Below are 20,185 nucleotides of genomic sequence, written 5' to 3' on the forward strand. Positions count from 1 at the left end.
CCCCCCCCACACACCCATCTCCACCCCCCCCACACCCATCTCCACCCCCCCCAACACCCATCTCCACACCCCTCACTCAACATCTCCACCCCCCCCACACACCCATCTCCACCCCCCCAACACCCATCTCCACCCCCCCACACACCCATCTCCACCCCCCCCACACCCATCTCCACCCCCCCAACACCCAACTCCACACCCCTCACTCACATCTCCACCCCCCCCACACACCCATCTCCACCCCCCCAACACCCATCTCCACCCCCCCACACACCCATCTCCACCTCCCCAACACCCATCTCCACCCCCCCCAACACCCATCTCCACCCCCCCCAACACCCATCTCCACACCCCCCACACCCATCTCCACCCCCCCAACACCCATCTCCACACCCCCCACACCCATCTCCACCCCCCCCACACCCATCTCCCCCCCACACCCATCTCCCCCCCACACCCATCTCCATCTCCCCCCCACACCCATCTCCCCCCCACACCCATCTCCCCCCCACACCCATCTCCACCCCCCCCACACCCATCTCCACCCCCCCCAGACTCATCTCCATCCCCCCCACACCCATCTCCATCCCCCACACACCCATCTCCATCCGACCCCCCCACGTCCATCTCCACACCACCCCACCCCATACCCATCCCCCCCCAACACATCTCCACCCTCCCACCACACCCATTTCCATCTCCTCCCCCCATCTCCATCTCCATCCCCCCCCCGCCCTCCCAACACCCATCTCCACCCCTCCTCCACATCTGCCGCTTCCCTCTCTCCCCCTTGGCCCCCGGGGTATCCTGGCCAATATTCATTCACTCAATCAGCCACCAAAACGGGTTGTCTGGCCATTAACTGAATGCTGGTTTGCGGGAGCTTGCTGTGCACAAATTGGCCATTGCAACACTTCCCCAAGTACTTCAGTGTGACGGGCAGGATGGAAATGCAAACGTTCGTCTTTCCCAGCTTGCTGGCTAGACCCAGCTGGGGCCCTCATTGGGTTGGGTCATTTATTTGGCCACAGTCTCCTTGAGGGACGGGAATTCCGATTCCTGACCTTTATCAACAATTCCTGGAAATGTGGATATGGAGCGCAGCCAGGACTGGGATCAGTAATCTTGACACTCAGACAAATAATCCACCCACACCTCCTGAAATGAGAAAAAAATGACCAACTCTTTGCAGTTATGGTTGTTTCGTGCTCTGTTTGGCTGTGGTGTTTTTTCCACATTATAACAACGCCCACACTTCAAAGCTACGCCATTGGCTGCAAAACCCTCTGGGAGGCCCCGAGGTCATGAAAGGTGCTATATAAACGCAAGTGCCGTTGTCTTTCTATCTTGGACACAAAGCATTACACAGATCTCCAAACCCACTGGCCCAGAAACGGCTTCGTTTTGGCAGCCCGATTTTGGACAAGGGGCCTCAAAGCCAGCGTTGAGCCCTCCCTGTTTGGAAACGTAAAGGGGGCCTCAGTCCTGCTTCAGTCACAGCCCCTGGATCCCTCTCTCTCGCCACCAGCGGGCGTGCGTCTCATCCGCCATGTTGGGAATGCCTTAGGTGCCCAATGTCCACCTGAAAAATCGAGCGCGTCCCAATCCAATTCCCAAACCAACATCTTAATGTAAGGGGTGAACTTACACCTTGGCTTGTTTCTGTTTTTACTGCGAGGGGCACGGAGCAGAGGGGGGGAGGGACAGATGAGATGGTGGGGGGGGGTATGATGGGATAGGTTGGATCCATGCCATCCTGCCAAGGATGCGTAAGGCAGCTCTTGATGGAGGGTGGGGGGGGCCATCTTTTGGCTCGGACGTTCAACTGAGGCCCCCTCTGCTCTCTCAGGCGGGTAGAAAAGGTTCCACGATGCCATTTTGAGAAAAAGGGCAGCAGTGGAGGTGGGGAGGAGCTGGTGGCGATCTCCTGGGGACAACATTTATCCCTCAGCCAACATGGTTCAATGAGGGGAAAAAAGCAAAAAGGGTCATTCTCGCTTGCGGTTGTGGGATCTTGCTGTGCGCAGTTTGGCTGCCGCGCTTCCCAGCTTACGGGTGCGAGAAAAAGAAAAGAGCTCGGCCGGCTGTGGCGCGCTCTGGGGCTGGCGAAGGCGGCAGCCAAGCGGTGCACAGCAAGATCCCGCAATCAGCAACGGGATAAATGACCGGAGAACCTGTTTTGACGCCGCAGGTTGAAGGGTGAATACCAGGGCACGGGATTCCCCCTTGCTCTCCCTTTGGAACAGTGACCACCGTGGGGTTACTTTTAAAGAAACCTGTGAGGGGTCCTCTCCGCAAGTCTGACCATGCAGCACACGCTCTGAGTACCGGCACCAGGAATGTCAGCTCTGCTTCCGGCACCCTGGGGGGGGGTTCTGGTGTGGGAACGGGGAGGCACAATGGGTGGGAAAACACCAGCGAGTGCGGCCTGGTGCTTTTGCCCTTTGGGGAAAGTCCAGGGCCTGCCGAAGTAGGCGGTGAGGAGGTCCCAGGAGGGAAGATGTGGAAGAAGTGTCGCTTCTCACACAGTGAGAGGTTTACCGGGTAGCTCGAGGGGCTGAATGGCCTCCTCCAACTCATTTCTTTTTCTATTCTCAAGTTATTGCGCTGCAAATAATAAACAGAAATATTGTTTGTCCGTTCTTGTGGGCGGGAGGGGGTGCAGGGGTGGGTGATGTTGGGAGGAGAGTGGTGTCGTTTCTGTTGAAAATACTCCTGCTCCTCTTGCCCCACAAGCAGTTCTGTAAAACGCCGCTTACCAGCCTTTCTTTACCTGTCGAATTTGCCCGAGGCTTGGGGAAAACCCAGTCGACAGGTATTAAAAAAAAACCAGAAAGGTGGTCGGCGCGGAGCCTCCCGATTGAAAAGATTCCAATGACTGACCCGTCTCCTTGGAGTGGATTTACTGCCCGTACTTGACCCGCCTCCGATACACAGGAATTGGAGGGATTTGAGGACATTTTGACTTCCACCCGACCCAAACCCACCACTTTTTGGCAACACGTGTATTCCCTTTGCTCAGCAAGTCTCCGGAGAGGGACTTGAACCCACAACCTTCCGACTCAAGGGGAGTATTCTACCTGTGATCCACAGCTGACCCAGAGGAGGGTATAACCCACCTCAAACAATCCCCCCTCTCCGGCCTAGCTGAACCGAGAGCCTAACCAGAGGCCTCACTTCGGGCACGGGAATTATTAGCTTTGGACTTCCTCCCCAGTGACCCTTGTGTGCATATCCCTTCCAGGTCACACACCCTTGGGGTGGGTGGGTGGGGGGATCCCGAATGGACCAGCTTTGGGCGAGGTGGGCGAGGGGAAGAGGTGGGTGAATTCAGACACAAACAATTATCCCTTTATGAGTGCACAGGCCATTCAAATTAGTTTATAAAACGACGAGCAATAGGTAAATTCATAATGCAAAACGCGGAGGAACAAAGGGTGGAAAAAATTCGGAGAAAATTCTACCCTGAACTTGCGCAACCCTCCCCTGCCCACCTCACAACATCACCTTCCCGCACTCCACCCCCACAGGAACAGACCAACAAATTATTTTTTACACAGCACAATAACTCAACAAGGAACATTAAGAGTCAGAGTAGGCCATTCGGCCCCTCAAGCCTGCTTCACCATTCAACAAGATCATTGCTACACAAGATCTTTTACCTCAATGCCAGTCCCTCCATCTGACCTCGATCCCTTTGGTGAACAAAAATCTATTGATCGCAGCCTTAAATGTATCCAACGATGGAGCATCCACAACCCCTCTGGGGTAGAGAATTCCAGAGATTCACAACCCTTTGAGTGAAGAAATTTCTCCCCATCTCAGTCCCTAAATGATCGACCCCCTTATCCTGAGACTGTTCCCCTGTGTGCTAAACTCCCCAGCCCGGGGGCAGAGGTAGGGGGAAACAATCTCTCAGCGTCCCCCACCCTGTCAAACCCCTTCAGAATCCTCTGGCCAGGAATTTCACCACGTCGGGCACAGAGCTGCCTCTGGGAACTGGAGCATTTTAAAAATAAAGAATTGAAGAGTGTTAATAACATGTCCCCCCTCTTGTGACTGTCGCGTGGGCTGGGACAGGTTAGAAATTAGTTTGAAAATTTTTTTTTTTAAAAAATCACTGGTCGAAGACTCATCCCCGCCCGTGGATCAGGTTTGGGCACAAAACCCAAAGGCCGCTTGGCCTTTTCGCCAACCGTAAGGTTGGACGGGCAGCGAAAAATTGTTGTTTAATTATTACATTAACGGCCTGAACGGGCCTGTTAATCGTCCGTGGGCGCGCTCACCAACCGAAATATCGCGCAACCAGGCGATGACGTTGGGGCGCTCGCCCGAAGCCATCACGCGTCAATTTACCCTGGCACAGGTCGGGTACATGCCAGTCCAGCGAGTGCCACTCAATGAAATCCTTTCAATGAGATCGCCTCTCATTCTTTTAAACTCCTGGGAATAGAGGCCTAGTTTACCCAATCTCTCCTCATGGGGTAATCCCCCCCCCTCACCCCAGGAACCTGTGGTGCCCTCCCGCTAGGAGGCAAGTATCTCCTTCCTCGGGTAAGGGCAGCTGCACTGCAGTGGACCTGGTACGGCCTCGCCCCAGGCCCCAGCTGGACTTTCTCACTCAGGCGCAGGGGGTTATGTACCGACGTGAGCTCATTGCCGTAGGGGGTTCCTCACCACAGAGTCCCCACCTACCCTTTGGTGGAAGGTTTGAGCATGGATTTGGGAATCATTCCCTGCTTCCAGACGGGACCTGAGCTAACGTGCCTCGGTGTGCTCTCTTTGAGAGTAACTTAACCGAGAGGCTGAACCGACCTGTCAGTCACCACCCGCTTTACTAACCGTGGGCTTACTTGGCCCTCAGCTCTTCTCCATCGTGTCAGCCATGGCTCAGTTGGTCACACTATTGCCACCAAACCACAAAGCTTCTGGGTTCAACTCTCACTGCAGAACTTGAACATGAGTCCATGACCGCTTCCCCTCCCCTCTCCGGTGCCAGTACCGAGGGGAGTGCTGCACTGTCAGAGGTGCTGCCTCTCAGCCACCATATTAAAGTGAGGCCCCATCCCCCAGCCTGCTTGGCAGGATTTGACGGCTACGACTTGAAGAAGAGTTGGGGGCAGGGCTGGGGGGAAGCACGTGGGGAAAGGGTGCCCTCCCCAAGTGTCCTGGACAATATTTATCCCTCAAATCGACAGGACTGAGAAAAAAGAAAAGAGATGATCGCTGCTGGTGGGAGCTTGCTGTGCCAATAGCGACTTTTCCCACACTTAAACAGTGACTCTACTTCCAAAGGAGCCACCCATTGGCTGCCAAGCACTTCGGGAGGTAGTGAAAGGGGCAGTTGTCCAGGAGGTAAATCATGAGTTCGCCCCAGAGCCAGTCACTGGTCTCCAGAGAGTTGCAAGAACCCAGCACCTTGCAGTAAACTGGGGAAAGCAGTTCCCAGCTGTGTTTGCATTGCACAGTCCGTCTCCAGGGTAACTCTGAACTTCTGAGCTATTGTGAATGGGAGCTTCCTGTGGGCTTGAGTCTTAAGCAAACAAATCTTAGTGAAAGGCGAAAACAGACACAGAAATACCTGGAAAAACTCAGCAGCTCTGGCAGCGTCGGCTGTTTCTGCTTTTGTTTTGGATTTCCAGCATCCGCAGGTTTTTTTTTGCTTTTATCTTTAGTGAAAGGCAAATCCGACTGACAATGGCATTGTCCAGTCAACCAGCCATTTCAGTTTCGTGGTCCTCATCTCTAGATCCTCACTGATTTGAAGGCTGTGTGCTCTCTGCTAGCTGCTAAGCTGCTGATACCATCTCACAATGACTAGTAATGCGGCCAATTAGATCTGAATAATGAATGGGTGAGTTGTTCAGGCCAAGGATTGACTAACCTGGGAAACAGCCCTCGATGGAGGCCTGACTGACAGCAGTTCACAGTAGTCAGCCTGCAGAGGTGAGGACGCCCAGGCTGAGAGAGCTCCCAGTCCAGCGACAGGTTAAACTCGAGCTCAGGGTACATGAAAAAGGGCGAGGAAAGGGCAACGAGAGAGAGAGAGAGAGACAGACAGGGGGAGGGAGAGAGACAGACAGACAGGGGGAGGGAGAGAGAGAGAGAGAAAGAGACGGGGAGGGGGAGGGGGAGGTAGAGAGAGACAGACAGTCAGGGGGAGGGAGAGAGACAGACAGACAGACAGAGATAGACAAACAGACAGGGAGAGAGAGAGAGAAAGAGAGACAGAGACAGATGGGGAGGGAGAGAGAGGGAGACAGACAGGGAGAAGGAGAGAGAGAGAGAGACAGACAGACAGACAGGGAGAGGGAGAGAGCGAGAGACAGGCAGGGGGAGGGCGAGAGAGAGACAGAGAGGGGGAGGGGGAGGGAGAGAGAGAGTGAGAGACAGACAGGGAGAGGGAGAGAGAGAGAGAGAGACAGGCAGGGGGAGGGAGAAAGAGACAGACAGACAGAGGGAGAGAGAGGCAGAAGGGGTGAACAAGAGAGAGGGGGAGGAAACCGGAGAGACAGGGCGAATGAGATAGAGTGTGAGAGTCAGCTAGAGGTAGAAGGAGAGCACAGCAAGATTCCATGAACAGCAATGAGATAATGACCAGATCATCCAGTGCTCTTTTGGAATTTTGGTTGTGGAAAAGTCCTGTAATAATATGTTACAGCCAGGGCCTCCCCCCAGCCCACCTCGCACTGACTGTGTGGTGCTGTCACTCGGAGAGGAACCTGGGTATCGTGCTCAGGGGGGAGTATACTACTCCCTGAGGCACCGATATCTCCTGAGGCTGGAGTATTCAGAACCATCAGCTTGAGATCCTCAGCCCCTTCAGCGTTTATGTCCCAGTCAGTAGCTCAGACTGATATGTTTCCACTCTCACTGCTACTCCCTCCCCCTCACTCAAACGCTGTCTTAAAGCCTGTGTCGGGAATCAGGCCACACAACTCTCCCATCCATCTTCAACACTCATCTACGTTTTTCCCCTTTGAAACACCTTTTACACCACAGAGGGAACTTACACTAAACTTTGCTAATTCGCTGGTTAGGCCTCAGTTGGAGAATTGTGCCCAGTTCTGGGCCCCGCACTTTAGGAAGGATGTCCAAGGCCTGGGAGAGGGTGCGGAGGAGATTTACCCAGAATGGGACCAGGGATGAGGGACTTCAGTCCATGCGGAGAGAGACTGGAGAAGCTGGGATTGTTCTCCTTGGAGCAGAGAAGGTTAAGGGGGAGATTTAATCGAGGCGTTCAAAATCATGGGGGGTTTGGATAGAGTGAATAAGGAGAAACTGTTTCCAATGGCGGGAGGGTCGGTAACCAGAGGGACACAGATTGAAGAGAATCGGGAAATGAACCAGAGGGGGAGATGAGAAGGATTTGTTATTCCCACAGGGAGTTGTTGTGATCTGGAAGGCGCTGCCTGAAAGGACGGTGGGAGCAGATTCAACAGGAACTTTCAAAAGGGGAATTGGAGAAATACTTGAAGGGGAAAAATTTGAAAGAGGGGGGGCGGGGCCAAGGTGCTGGGGGTGTGGGATGGTGGAAGGAGAAGTGGATCGCTCTTCCAGAGAGCTGGTGGAACAGGGGCCCAGCGGATTGGAAAATTGCAAATGTAACACCTCCGTGCAAGAGAGGAGGGAGACAGAAAGCAGGAAACTTCTGTCATCGGGAAATGCTCAAGTCTCCATCATGATGGAGTATGTTAGGCTAAGTCCCGTAAAGGGTTAACTGTAATAGTCTGTGACGCCAGAGAAAAAAGTGACATATACTCATGTGACCCGAGAGTCTAGGGGAAAGCAGCATTAAAAGAAGTTAGCGTAAGGGTGTGGTCTCTTTACTGTAACATATTTACAGTTCAGTTAGAGCATTTGCCCCTGGCAGTCTTCAGGAGTTATTGAACCTACTCCAAACCAGCTGCACAATAATAGCTGGTGGCAAGTGGCAAAATAAAGGGTGATAGAAAAATCTCTGCCTCTGCTGGAGAGCTTTGAAAAAGTTGCAGGCATCTGCACAGAATCACACAGTGCAGAAGAGGCCCTTCGGCCCATCGAGTCTGCACCGACTCGTGAGAAACACCTGACCTACCTACCTAATCCTATTTACCAGCACTTGGTCCACAGCCTTGAATGTTATGAGGTGCCAAGTGTCTTGATCAATTATCATTAATCAGGGTGATGTCCCCGACTGACTTCATGAACATACGAGAAAGAGAGGAAACGTACTGAAGTAAACAGATGAAGCACTCTGACAGTCGTCACAGAGCGAGGACATGATCAGATCTTTGACAGGGGGAACAGGTTTGGATCAGAGGTCAGGCGAGATTTGGAGTGGAGAAACTGCACAAGATCTTACAGTTGAACGGGGCACAGTAAGGAGGAGCAGGGGAGCTTTGACTGCAATTGAGCAACAGAGTGAAAACCAGAGACCAGAGAGGTGGCAATCATCAGAAATGAAAGAAGACACTGAAGCAGGTGATCGCAAACCATCTCCTCGTTCGAACTCTGTCCAGAGGAGCAGCAGCAAAAATGAGGATATTTTATTCCCTAAAGGCGAGGAGAATGAGGTACAGTAGACTGGTGAAGACACCAAAATGCTTTATGGTGTGACATAAGGTGAGAATCTCAAAGGACTGGAGGGAGGAGAAAGAAGAGCTAAGAAGAAGAGTACATGGAGATGAGAAAGAAATACAGCCCTTATGTAAAAGAGCAAAAAGAGGCTACATTATGAAACTTCAAGACACTGAAATGTTCAGATAGATGAGGAGAGTGAAGCATTGCCCTTCTAGCAATGTCAGGAACGTTCAACTCTGAACAGAAACTTGGGGGGGGTGGGAGATGTAGTATAGTGGAATATGTTAGACAAAGTCCATTAAAAAAAATAACTATAATAGTCTATGGTGTCATGGAAGGAAGTGACCTATACTCGTGATGTGAGCATCTAGGAGAGAGCAGCATGAAAGAAGCTGGTGTAAGGAAATGTTCTCATTACTGTAAATATGTTACAATAAATTTAGAGTGTGAGCAGATGGCAGTCTTCAGGAGTTATTGAACCTTCCCCAACCCAACAACATGATAATATAGAACCCATTATTCAAGAGGTCGTAGCAGACATTCAGAAAATCATAAGTCAATCAGGCAGAGTCAACATGGTTTTGTGAAAGGGAAATCATGTTGGACAAATTTATTAGTGTTTTTTGAGGATGTAATAAGCATGGTGGATAAAGGGGAACCGGTAGATGTGGTCTACTTGGATTTCCAAAATGCATTTGATAAGGTGCCACATCAAAGGTTACTACGCAAAATAAGAGCTCATGGTGTTGGGGGTGATATATTAGCATGGATAGAGAGTTCGGCTGAGATAAAGAGTAGGGAGAAAAGGATCATTTTCAGCATGACCAACTGTACCCAGTGGAATACCACAGTGCTGGGGCCTCAATTATTTGCGAGGTATAGTAACGACTTGGATGAAGGGACCGACTATATTGTAGCCAAATTTCTGACAATGCGAAGATAGGAAAGCAAGTTGTGAGGAGGATACAAAGAGTTTGCAAAGAGATAAACTTGTGAGCGGGCAAAAAAATGACAGATGGAGCATAATGTGGGAAAATGTGAACTTGTCCATTTTGGCAGGAAGAATATAAAAGTAGAATATTATTTAAATGGAGAGAGACTGCAGAATGCTGCAGCACAGAGAGATCTGGGTGTCCTTGTACATGAATCACAAAAAATTAATATGCAGCTGCAGCGAGTGATTAGGAAGGCAAATTGAATGTTGGCCTTTTATACTCCATCTCCCTTTGTAATAAAGTCGGGAAGTCTTGCTACAACTGTACAGGGCATTGGTGAGAGTGCACCTGGAGCGCTGTGTATGGTTCTGGTCTCCTTACTTAAGGAGGGACATACTTGCATTGGAAGCCGTTCAGAGAAGGTTCACTGGGCTGATTCCTGAGATGAAGGGGTTTGTCTTATGAGGAAAGGTTGAGCAGGTTGGGCCTGTACCCATTGGAATTTAGAGGAATGAGAGATGATCTTAATGAAACATATGAGATTCTGAGGTGGGGGGGCTTGACAGTGTGGATGCTGAGAGGATGTTTCCCCTCGTGGGGGAATCTAGAACTGGTGGGGGGGTGGACACAGTTAAAGAATAAAATCTCCTATTTAAGACGGAGATGAGGAGGAATTCTCTCTCTCAGAAGGTCATTAAGGCTCAGCCATGATCTTACTGAATGGCAGAGCAAGGCTTGAGAGGCCAAATGACCTACTCTTGCTCCTCATTTGTATGTCCTTAAATATTTGCTTTGGCTTTGGCCTAGCGATGGCACAAAAGGCCTCTTGTTTGCAGTGATCGGATGGTCAAGTGTTTGGCCAGAATATCAAGCAGCCAATTCTGTAAAAGAATACACCAGCGATAAACTATTTAAGGGGATATTTGCTTCTCACAGTAACCATCTGGCTGAAATTCTAACTCAATCCCCGGCCACCCCTCCCACATCCACCATACAGTGCTGCGGGGAAAACAACTCCTTCTGTCTCCCTCCCTTTCAGCACAAGCCAACCTGGGATTTTATTTTATTTTTTGTTCCAACCGAGTCTTTATTTAAGCAGTGTTTACGGCTCCCGTACAGGAAACAACTTGTCAACCCGACTGCAAAGGTGAGCCACGCACTCCGACACACACACACAATCGTATCTGGGATCAGTTCGAGCAAGAAACTCCACGGAGCTGAAACTTCCTGGAATACTGTCTGCAGCTTCCAATGCCAAAAGGCTTATCGAGAGCACGTCAGCTATACCCGAGAACTGGTTCCAGGCACTCATGCTGCACCGGAGGCTATTCGGCCCATCGTGCCTGTGTCAGCTCTTGGTCAGAAAAACCCACCTGGTTCACTAATGCCCCTTTAGGGAGGGAAATCTGCCGTCCTTACCCGGTCTGGCCTACCTGTGACTCCAGACCCACAGCCATGTGGTTGACTCTTAAATGCCCCTCTGGGACAAGAGTTAGGGATGGGTAATAAATGCTGGCCTAGCCAGCGACGCTCACATCCCATGAATGAATTATTTAAAAAATCCCATTTGCCCCCTGCTCTTTCCCCCCCCTCCAACCACAGCCCTGCAAATTTTTCCCCTTCAAGGATTTCTCCAATTCCCTTTTGAAAGTTCCTATTGAATCTGCTTTTTTTTAATTCATTCATGGGATGCTGATTAGGCCGGCATTTATTGCCCAGCCCTAATTGCCCTTGAGAACTGGTTAGGCCATTTCAGGGGGCAGTTAAGAGTCAACTGCATGGCTGTGGGTCTGGAGTCACATGTAGGCCAGACCAGGGTAAGGAGGGCAGATTTCCCTCCCTAAAGGGGCATTAGTGAGCCAGGTGGGCTTTTATGACAGTCGACAATGGTTTCATGGTCACCATTAGGCTTTTAACTCCCGATTTTTATTGATTGAATTCAAAATCTAACCGTCTGCTGTGGTGGGATTCAAACTCAGAGCGTTACAGCGGGTTTCTCGATTACCAGTCCACTGCCCTTTCAGACGGCGCCTTCCAGATCACAACCACTCGCTCCGCAAAAAAAAACACTCATCTCGCCTCTAGCTCTTTGTCCAGTTGGATTTAATCTGTGCCCCCTCTGGGCACTGACCCTCCTGCCACTGCAAACTGCTCCTCCAGAGTTACCCTCTCAAAACCCTTCATCATTTCACCGCACCAAATTGGTTCTCGGCTCGTAACAGTCAGGAGCAGAACCTTGGCTGTTCCTCACCCAAAGGTGTTGAGATAAGTCGTGGCAGCCCGATTTCTGTCTTCATTCTCATCGACAAACTTGTATATTTATATCCTGGTCCATTAATTAAAAGAATGAGCAGAGAAAGCCAAACCCAGTAATTATTATCATTTGTTCTAAGTAGTTGAGGACTATGACAGGGAAACTCTCCTCCTTTGCGATTATCAATAACTACTTACATTTACAAGCATCCCAAGGTGATTGATGGGTAATTAGACAAGATTTGACCCCCGAGACACATGAGGAGATACGAGGCTCAGGCAACCAAAATCTCGGCCAAGGAGGTCATTTTTAAGGAGCGTCTTAAAGGAGGAGAGAGAGGCGGAGAGGCTCAGAGAGGGAATTCCAGAGGAGCCAACAGTGAAGCAAAGGTGGTGGCGGATGCACAAGAGGCCAGAATTTGAGGAGCGCAAAGGTCCCGGAGGACTGGTGGAGGTTAGAGAGACAGGGGTGATGGAAGCTGCTGTCTACGAACTCATGGATGGTCTTTAAGTTGTGTTTAGGGCTGGGCATGTAGTGAGAGCAGAAGGCGGAATGGGGAAAAGGGAATAATGAGCCAGTTTGCATTCATCTACACAGATACGAAAATTTTCAACCTAACATCTCACATTCTGAATGCACACACCTCTACCCAAGCAACACCAATTCTCAAAATCTACCCTGCAGTTCAAAATCTCTCAGAGCTGCTTTTAGAAGGTTCACCCTCAACTATCATCTGTAGAAAATAGATACAATAAAAACAGCTCTCATAGGAACAGAAGGAGGCCATTCAGCCCCACTAGCCTGTTCAGCCATTCAATTAAAGTTAGATCAGTATCTCAGCTCCATTTGCCAATCTTGGTTCCCAATCACCCAACAAAAATCTATTGACCCCCCCATTTTGAAACCGTAGAGGAAGTTATTTCTCTGAATGTACAACATCATTCAGTCAGAGGGTGGTAGATTCATCGGGCCACAGAAGGAGACCATTCAACCCATCGAGTCCATACTGGCTCTTTGTGGAGCAATCCAGTCAGTCCCATTCCCCCGCTCTATCCCGGCAAGTTTATTTCCCTCAAGTCCCCATCCAATTTCCTGTTGTAATCACTCATCGTCTCCGCTCCCACCTCCCTCATGGGCAGTGAGTTCCAGGTCATCACCACTCGCTGCATAAAAACGTTCTTCCTCACATCCCCCCCTCCCACCCCGTGTCTCTTTTCCAGAATCTTAAATCTGTGTCTCCCAGTCCTTGTACCATCAGCCAATAGGAACAGCTTTTCCTATTGGTCTTATCCAAACCTGTCATCATTTTGTACACCTCCATCAAATCTCATTTTTATATATATTTATATCCCTTCAATCATCTTAAAAATCTCGATTAGATCACCCCTTAATCTTCTATTCTCGAGGGGATGCAAGCGCAGCCTGTGCAACCCCTCATAATTTAACCCTTTTTAACCCCGGTATCACCCTGGTGAATTGGTGCTGCACCCCTTCAAGGCTGATACACCCTCCCTGAGGTGCAGTGCTCAGAACTGAACCCAGTTACCCCAGATGCGGTGGTTTCGAAGTTTGGTATAACTGTGGCATGACTTCCATCCCATTGTATTCTGACTCCCGAGATAAAGGCCACCATTCTGTTAGCCTTTTCAATTAGTGGTGTGTCCCCTGGCCGCTGGGGAGGTCTTGTGGCGCAGTGGGTAGTGTCTCTGCCTCTGAGCCAGAAGCTCTGGGTTCAAGCCCCGCTCCAGGACTTGATGGCCAAGAAAGGTGCACTAATAATGTGGCCGGAGAGTCGGCCTGAAAATCCTTCCAACACACACCAGTGGCAGGCAGTAAGAGCAGGAGAGATTCCTGGTCAGCCATGTGATGGAAAGGATATTGGAATCTCTGCTGTCACTATCTGTATCTCCGGACTACAACACGGATATATTACCACAGCAACTCAGACTCTGAGCCTTCCATAACACACCACCAGGCCCACGAGATTTTGGTGATTCCTGAGCGCAGACCCCCACCCTACCAGCTCTCTCTGCTCACCTGTCCCAGCTGCTTTTCAAGCCAATTCTGTGGCCCAGGACTTCACAACGAAATGACAAACACGTACATGCCCATTATTCTCCCTCCACGCAACCAGCCTTTAGACTCAGAGCTCCATGATCTCCAGCATTTCTGGTTCAGAATCGGCTCCCTGCAGACCCTCACCCCCCTCCCCACCCGCTTCAGCCCCACAATCTCTCCCAGATCTCTGCGCTCCTCCAATTCCGGCCTCTCGAGCATCCCCCGATTTCTATCGCTCCACCATTGGGCGGCCGGGCCTTCAGCTGCCTGGGGGCCCTAAGCTCTGGAATGCCCTCCCTAAACCTCTCCACCTCTCGCTCTCTCTCGCTTCCTCTCCCTCTCCTTTAAGGCATTCCTTAAAACCGACCTCTGGCTTTTGGTCACCTGCCCTAATAGCTCTGCGTGACCCGGTGTGACATGCTGACTGGTAATCGCTCTTGTGAAGCACCGAGGGATGTTTCACTGCGTTAAAGGCGCTATATAAATGCAAGTTTTTGCAATGGAGCATAGAAGATATAATCAAGATATGGATTCGGAAGGGTCATTGGAGAGAAAATAGTGGGGAAGTCCAGAACAAGGGGGCGAAACCTTAAAATTAGAGCCAGGAATAATGTCAGGGGAGCACTTCATCACACAAAGGGGTGTGGAAATCTGGAACTGCCTCCCCCACGAGAAAGCTGTTGAGGCGGGGGCGGGGGACGGGGGAGGGGGAGGGGGAGGGGCAATTGGAAATGTCAATTGACCGCTTCCATACATAACAGAAATCGGTGAAGGTACGAGGGGCAAGTTGGCTTGGTGGATTGGGAAAACACATCGAAAGGTATATGACAGTGGGCCGGCAAAGGCTAGTGTTCAAAGAATTAATCCATGATTTACAACAAGTACACATTCCTCTAAGGCACAGAATCCCAGCAGGAAAAGATGAGTCAACCTTGGCTAACAAAGGAAGTCAAAGATTGCATTAGATCAAAGGATGAGGCTCATAAAGTAGGCCCGAGGACTGGGAGTATTTTAGAATTCAGCAAAGAAACTGAGAAAGGAAGGGAGAATAGGATATAAGTGTAAACGAGAGAGAAATATAGAAATAGAACGTGAAAGCTTCTATAAAAGTGTGTAAAAAGGGAAAGAATAGCACAGACAGAGGTGGGTCCATTACAGACGGGGACAGGAGAGTTTATAATGGAGAAATGGCAGAGAAACGAAATAATTACTTTGCGTCTGTCTTCACGGGGGGAGGATGTATCTCCCAGAAATAATATCAAACTAAGGAACCGAGTGAGAAAGAGGAACTGAAAGGGATTAGTGTTCATAAAGAAAAAGTAATGCTGGGGAAATCGATGGGACTGAGAGCTGATAGACCCCTGGGTCCTGATGGTCTACATCGCAGAGTGCTGAAAGAGGTGGTTGTGGGTGCATTGATGGACATCTTTCGAAATCCTACAGATCCTGGAGCGCTACCTGCAGATTAGAAGGTGGGAGATGTAACCCCCACTATTGAAGGAGGGAGGGATGAGGGGAAAGCCATTTAGGACTGAGTTGAGGGAGAATTTCTTCATCTGGGAGTTAAGTGGGGGGTGGCGGGAGGAGAGGGGGAATGATGTGTTGGGAAGGACAGGGGGTACGAGAGGGGGGGGTGAAGGTGGGTAAAGGGGGAGAGGGGAATTGGAATGGGGGAGGTGGGGGTTCGAGGGAGGAGGGGTTGGGGAAGGGAGGCTCATGGAGGGGTCAGGGGAGAGGGTTGGGGTTGGCGATAAGGACAGGACAGTGGCCCCCCCCCTACCCCTGCTTCCTGGTGCCAGGCCCTTTGATCAGGCACTGAGTGCCCTTAAACAAGGGGCACTCCCCACCCCCCCCCACGCCACCTCCCCACAGCACCGCCCACCCCACCCTTCCCGAGAGCCCGAATGGGTTTACTTGCCATGCTCCCTGCACGGTGACCCCCCCCTGAACAACCCCCTCTCCCCCTCCGCTCTCACCAGGAGTGGCAGGATGAAGCTCCTAAGTGGGCATTAACTGGCACGAGGCGGCAAGGCTCTCCCCAGGCCTTGCCGCCATTAACTTAACTGGGCTGGAGGCGGGAAGGTTGTAGGGTTCCCACCTGCCGCTCTCTCTCACCTGACTAAATGCCCACCCCCCACCCCACACACAGCCCTGCCATAAAGCCCACTAAACAATTCCACCCGGGGTTTCAACAGCAGGCAGGTTGAAGCTGGACGGAGGTAAATGCATCAGTGACTGCTTTTGCATTTCCCCCCACCGCCATACACATCATTGATTCCGGGCTGGCGGAGCAGAGTTGAAGTCCAAGCGGGTCCTCATCCCGCTGCACTTTCAGTGTGACTATTTACTTACAGACGTCTGCAGTGAAAAGAGCACCCGCGTAGCAGTCAGCTTCCTCGAAGAAGCTGGTCGAGCGAGGGCAGGGAGTGAACCACAAGGGCGGAAGCGATTATACTGGCACCTTGGGCTAGGTAAGCCAAGCCAATGAGAAAGTGCAAGATGCTCCTTTGGAGTCCCTGCTGCTAATCAGCATTCAGGCCAAATTCCCGCCCGCATCTGTGGATGGGCAGAGGCGGGAATGTCCTGCGGTACTTTCTACGGGCAAACAGCCTGCCAAGACCCATCCACAACTGCGTGCCTACCTTAGGGGAAGGGCACTGGAGGGAATCCAGCCTTTCAGTAAATATCTAACCCTCCACAAGCAGGGAGGGAGAGAGAGAGAGAGAGAGAGAGGGGAAGAAAGCCTACCAGAGAAAATCGACCTCACCCCTTCTGCCTCCCCCAGGCAGGGCTTCGGCAACAGAAGGGTTAAAAGAGCACAGAGAAAAGCGGAGAGCCTTCTCCCACTGGCCCACCCCCCCCAGCTCCCATCCCAGTCTGCCAACAAACCTGGATTGCATGTGACCCTGTGTAATTAAGAGCAGATTCCTTCTCTCTCTCTCTCTCTCCCTGACACAGCTTGGTTTTAAATCTCTCTACGGCCTCACCCACCCACCCTGTCCCAGCCTATCTCTGTAACCTCCCTCCAGCCCCGACAACCCTCCGAGATCTCTGCGTCCCTTCCAATCCCGGCCTTTCCACATTCCCCCACCGATTCCCCATCGCTCCACCACCGGGCGGCCGTGCCTTCAGCTGCCTGGGGTGGAGGGGGCCCTGAGCTCTGGAATTCCTTCCCTAAACCTCTCTCCGCCCTCTCTCTCCCTCCTTTAACCGACTTCTTTGACCAAGCTTTTGTAGGACAGTGTCACATTATGCCTGATACTGCTCAGTCAGTCAGGCAGAGATGTGTTGTTAGGTTGTGCTAACCTGAATACAAATTGGCGTTACTGAATAGTGACAGAAACACACACTAACCTCACAGAGAGTTCAGGTTATCGCAAACACTTGGGAAAACTGTCAACAATTGTTTGTAAAAACACCTTCTCAGTAACTTACTCATCCGCCTGGCTGAACTCAAGTGGAGGCTCCTGTTCAGGGAGATTGAGAGTCAGTTGCAAACGACAGGCAAATTCCTTTCCAGATTCCTAATGCACCCCCGCCCCCGGCCGCACCAACTTAGCCCTCCGGAGGAGCAGGAAGTCCTTTGAATGCTGGCTGCGCCTGAATCACAAAGACTCCAGCGAGCTGGGTGTGCAGAGCCTGAACTGAGATCTGGCGGCCAACAGAGCGCAAACTGCCCCCAAAATAGCTGCACCTCCGCTACAGCCAGTAAAGCAGGACACGCCTGCATCTATCCACTGGGCGGACGGTGAGAGATTTAAAGAGACACAGTCTGCTTGGGAGGGGGACTGAAGTAGGCAGAGAAATTCGATTTGTGGGGATTATTGGAGCACTGTCAATGAGTTGAAAGCCGAGTTTACTTGGGAGTATTTACAGCGTCAGCGTGACACTATAGCACCTTTCCCGACAACAGAGCGCCGCCCCCTCCAGCTCAACAAAGCCCTCTTATCTTTTGTGGAAGTGCTAGTGATCTCTGTAACGCGACAGGCAACTTTTGCACAGCAAGATCCCACAAACTCCCAGTGACAATGGCCAGGCTCGTCTGCTTTTGTGTTGCTTATTGGGTGGTAAACCCTGGCCCTGGACAACCTCTGGGTGCCTCCCCTGTCCAGCCCCTTCAGAATCTCGGACGCCTCTCATTCCTCTAAACTCCAGAGAATAAAAACCCAATTTACTCAGCTTCTCAGCACAGGGCAACCCCCCTCATCTCAGGGACCAATCCAGTGAACCTTCGCTGAACCACCTCCAATGGAAGTACATCCTTTCTTTACCCTCACGCCTCTCTTCCTGAATTTGCTCAAAATCCCATCAGCCAAGCTTTCTGCCCCATCTCTCAGTGCCCTCTGTACCACAGTGGTTCAAGAAGCAGCTGTCATGATCCTACCCCCAAATTACTTACGGACATATTGAGCTTTTAAGTAAGACCTGTGTTTTTTAAACAAATGAACCTACAAGCAAAAGCTGGCTGGGACTGTAAAGTAACCACTTGCTGGAAAATTCCTATGTGGATTACACTGGACCAGCTAGTCTAGAGAGAACAGCATGTCACACCTGAAAAGGTGTCAAGCCCTACTTCAGACAGGCACACTTCAAAGAAAGAGACGCAATGCAAAAACTGAACTGTAATCTCCTGTGGTTGGGGAGATAATGGAGGCCGATCACCATCTGAGCAGAAACCATCCCCTGTTGAGTTATATTCCAGACTGTGGACATGATCTGAGTTGAAAGAAAGCAGTTTCCAGACAAATGATACGTTTTTCCCTTCCAGGAATACACAAGAAAAAGGGTTAAAAGCCAACTGCAACCCTGGTCTCTGTGTGCTAACCTGCTGTGTCAGTGTGCGCTGTGAAGATTGCAGCTGAAGAACATCAACTAGGCATCCCTGAGCTTGCAGGTAAAATAATCTATCTCCGATTGCTGGGAGCAAGTCACAAACCAGCAAAGCCACAGTCAAAAAGGAAACAGGACAACTCCTTTCAACTAACCTGCAGAACCAAGAATCTCCAAATCCACTGCTCAACTGCCTAAGTCAGATCGACTGGAATCATCTAACTTAATGGACACAATGTTTCACAATCTATTTCTCATGGACAAACCAAAGACTGATTCGTATATTTTTCTTAACTTTTATTTTTTGGACTCACTTCTCATTTCTAACCTGTATTGCGCTTTTGTTATTTTTTTCTTAAGTTTCAGTAACTAATAAGCTCACTTGTTCTCTGACTCAAGGTAGCCTGGTTAAATTGGCTCCTTTTAAAACAGAAATACATTTGGGCTGGGAGGAAGGTATCCATGAGGGAAGGGATCCTTTTTAAAATTAACCTGTTGCGATCAACCAAGGGGGCTGAATAAAGAAAGGGAGCCAATTCATCCCTCCTCACCTGGAAGCGTAACAATTTGGGGGAACCTCGCCCAGCGACCAGTCATTACACAGCTCACCACCAGTTCTTCATCTGAGATCTCTGCGCTCCTTCAATTCCGGCCTCTTGCACATCCCCCATTGCTCCACCATTGGGCGGCTGTGCCTTCAGCTGCCTGGGGCCCTAAGCTCTGGAAATCCCTCCCTAAACCTCTCCACCTCCCTCTGCTCCTTTAAGATGTTCCTTAAAACCGACCTCTTTGACCGAGCTTTGGGTCACCTGTCCCTCATATCTCCTCATGTGGCTTGGTGTCATATTTTTGCTTTATAAAGCGCCTTGTGTGTTTTATGATGTTAGGAGTGCCATACGAGTCCAAGTTGTTGTTATATGGGGGGCAGGCGGGAAGGTGGAGTCGAGGTCAAAGATCAAATACTGAATGGTGCAGCAGGCTCGAGGGGCCAAATGGCCTACTCCTGCTCCCAATTCCCAGATTCTTAAATTATCACTTCAAGCAAGTAACAGGTATGGAAAGCAACCTGAAGCTGTTTCAACATAGGGAATGCCCTCGATTTCTTTTTTTAAATTCATTCACGGGGTGTGGGTTTCACTGGCTGGGCCGGCATTTATTGCCCATCCCTAATTGCCCCTTGAGAAGGTGGTGGTGAGCTGCCTTCCTGAACCGCTGCAGTACAAAGCACACCGAGAGATTGAGCGAGGAGGCAGAGAGCTTGTCCGGTGGGATTTTGAGAAAATTCAGGAAGAGGTGAAAAGGCAAAGGAAGGAAATACTTCTAATGGAGGTGGTACAGCGAAGTTTCACTGGATTGGTCCCTGGGATGAGGGGGTTGTCCTATGATGAGAGGCTGAGTAAATTGGGTTTATATTCTCTGGAGGTTAGAAGCAGGAGAGGCGATCTCACTGTAAAGTGCGTGTGTGTTTTATGATGTTAAGGGTGCTACAAACTTCTGAAGGGGTTGGACGGGGTGGACGCTGAGAGATTGTGTCCCCCACCCCGGG

General features: G+C 50.7%; 1 protein-coding gene across 2 annotated transcripts in view; it reads right to left on the reverse strand.

Annotated features, from left to right (window-relative positions):
- The window catches only part of LOC144671765 (phospholipase D2-like), a 93,770-nt gene extending 76,264 nt beyond the window's left edge, over positions 1-17,506 (reverse strand). The window contains exons 1-2 of one of the 2 annotated variants that reach the window (XM_078533784.1): positions 17,245-17,506; positions 2,760-2,815 (exon numbers count right to left, since the gene is read on the reverse strand). The gene's annotated coding sequence lies outside the window, so the exon portion shown is untranslated. The remainder of the gene's footprint in view (positions 1-2,759; positions 2,816-17,244) is intronic. The other variant, XM_078533785.1, reaches the window with a different exon arrangement.
- Between the last annotated feature and the right edge of the window lie 2,679 nt (positions 17,507-20,185).

Source organism: Cetorhinus maximus, chromosome 34 (assembly GCF_964194155.1).
Source record: "Cetorhinus maximus chromosome 34, sCetMax3.hap1.1, whole genome shotgun sequence".
In the NCBI taxonomy this organism is placed as follows: Eukaryota; Metazoa; Chordata; class Chondrichthyes; order Lamniformes; family Cetorhinidae; genus Cetorhinus; species Cetorhinus maximus.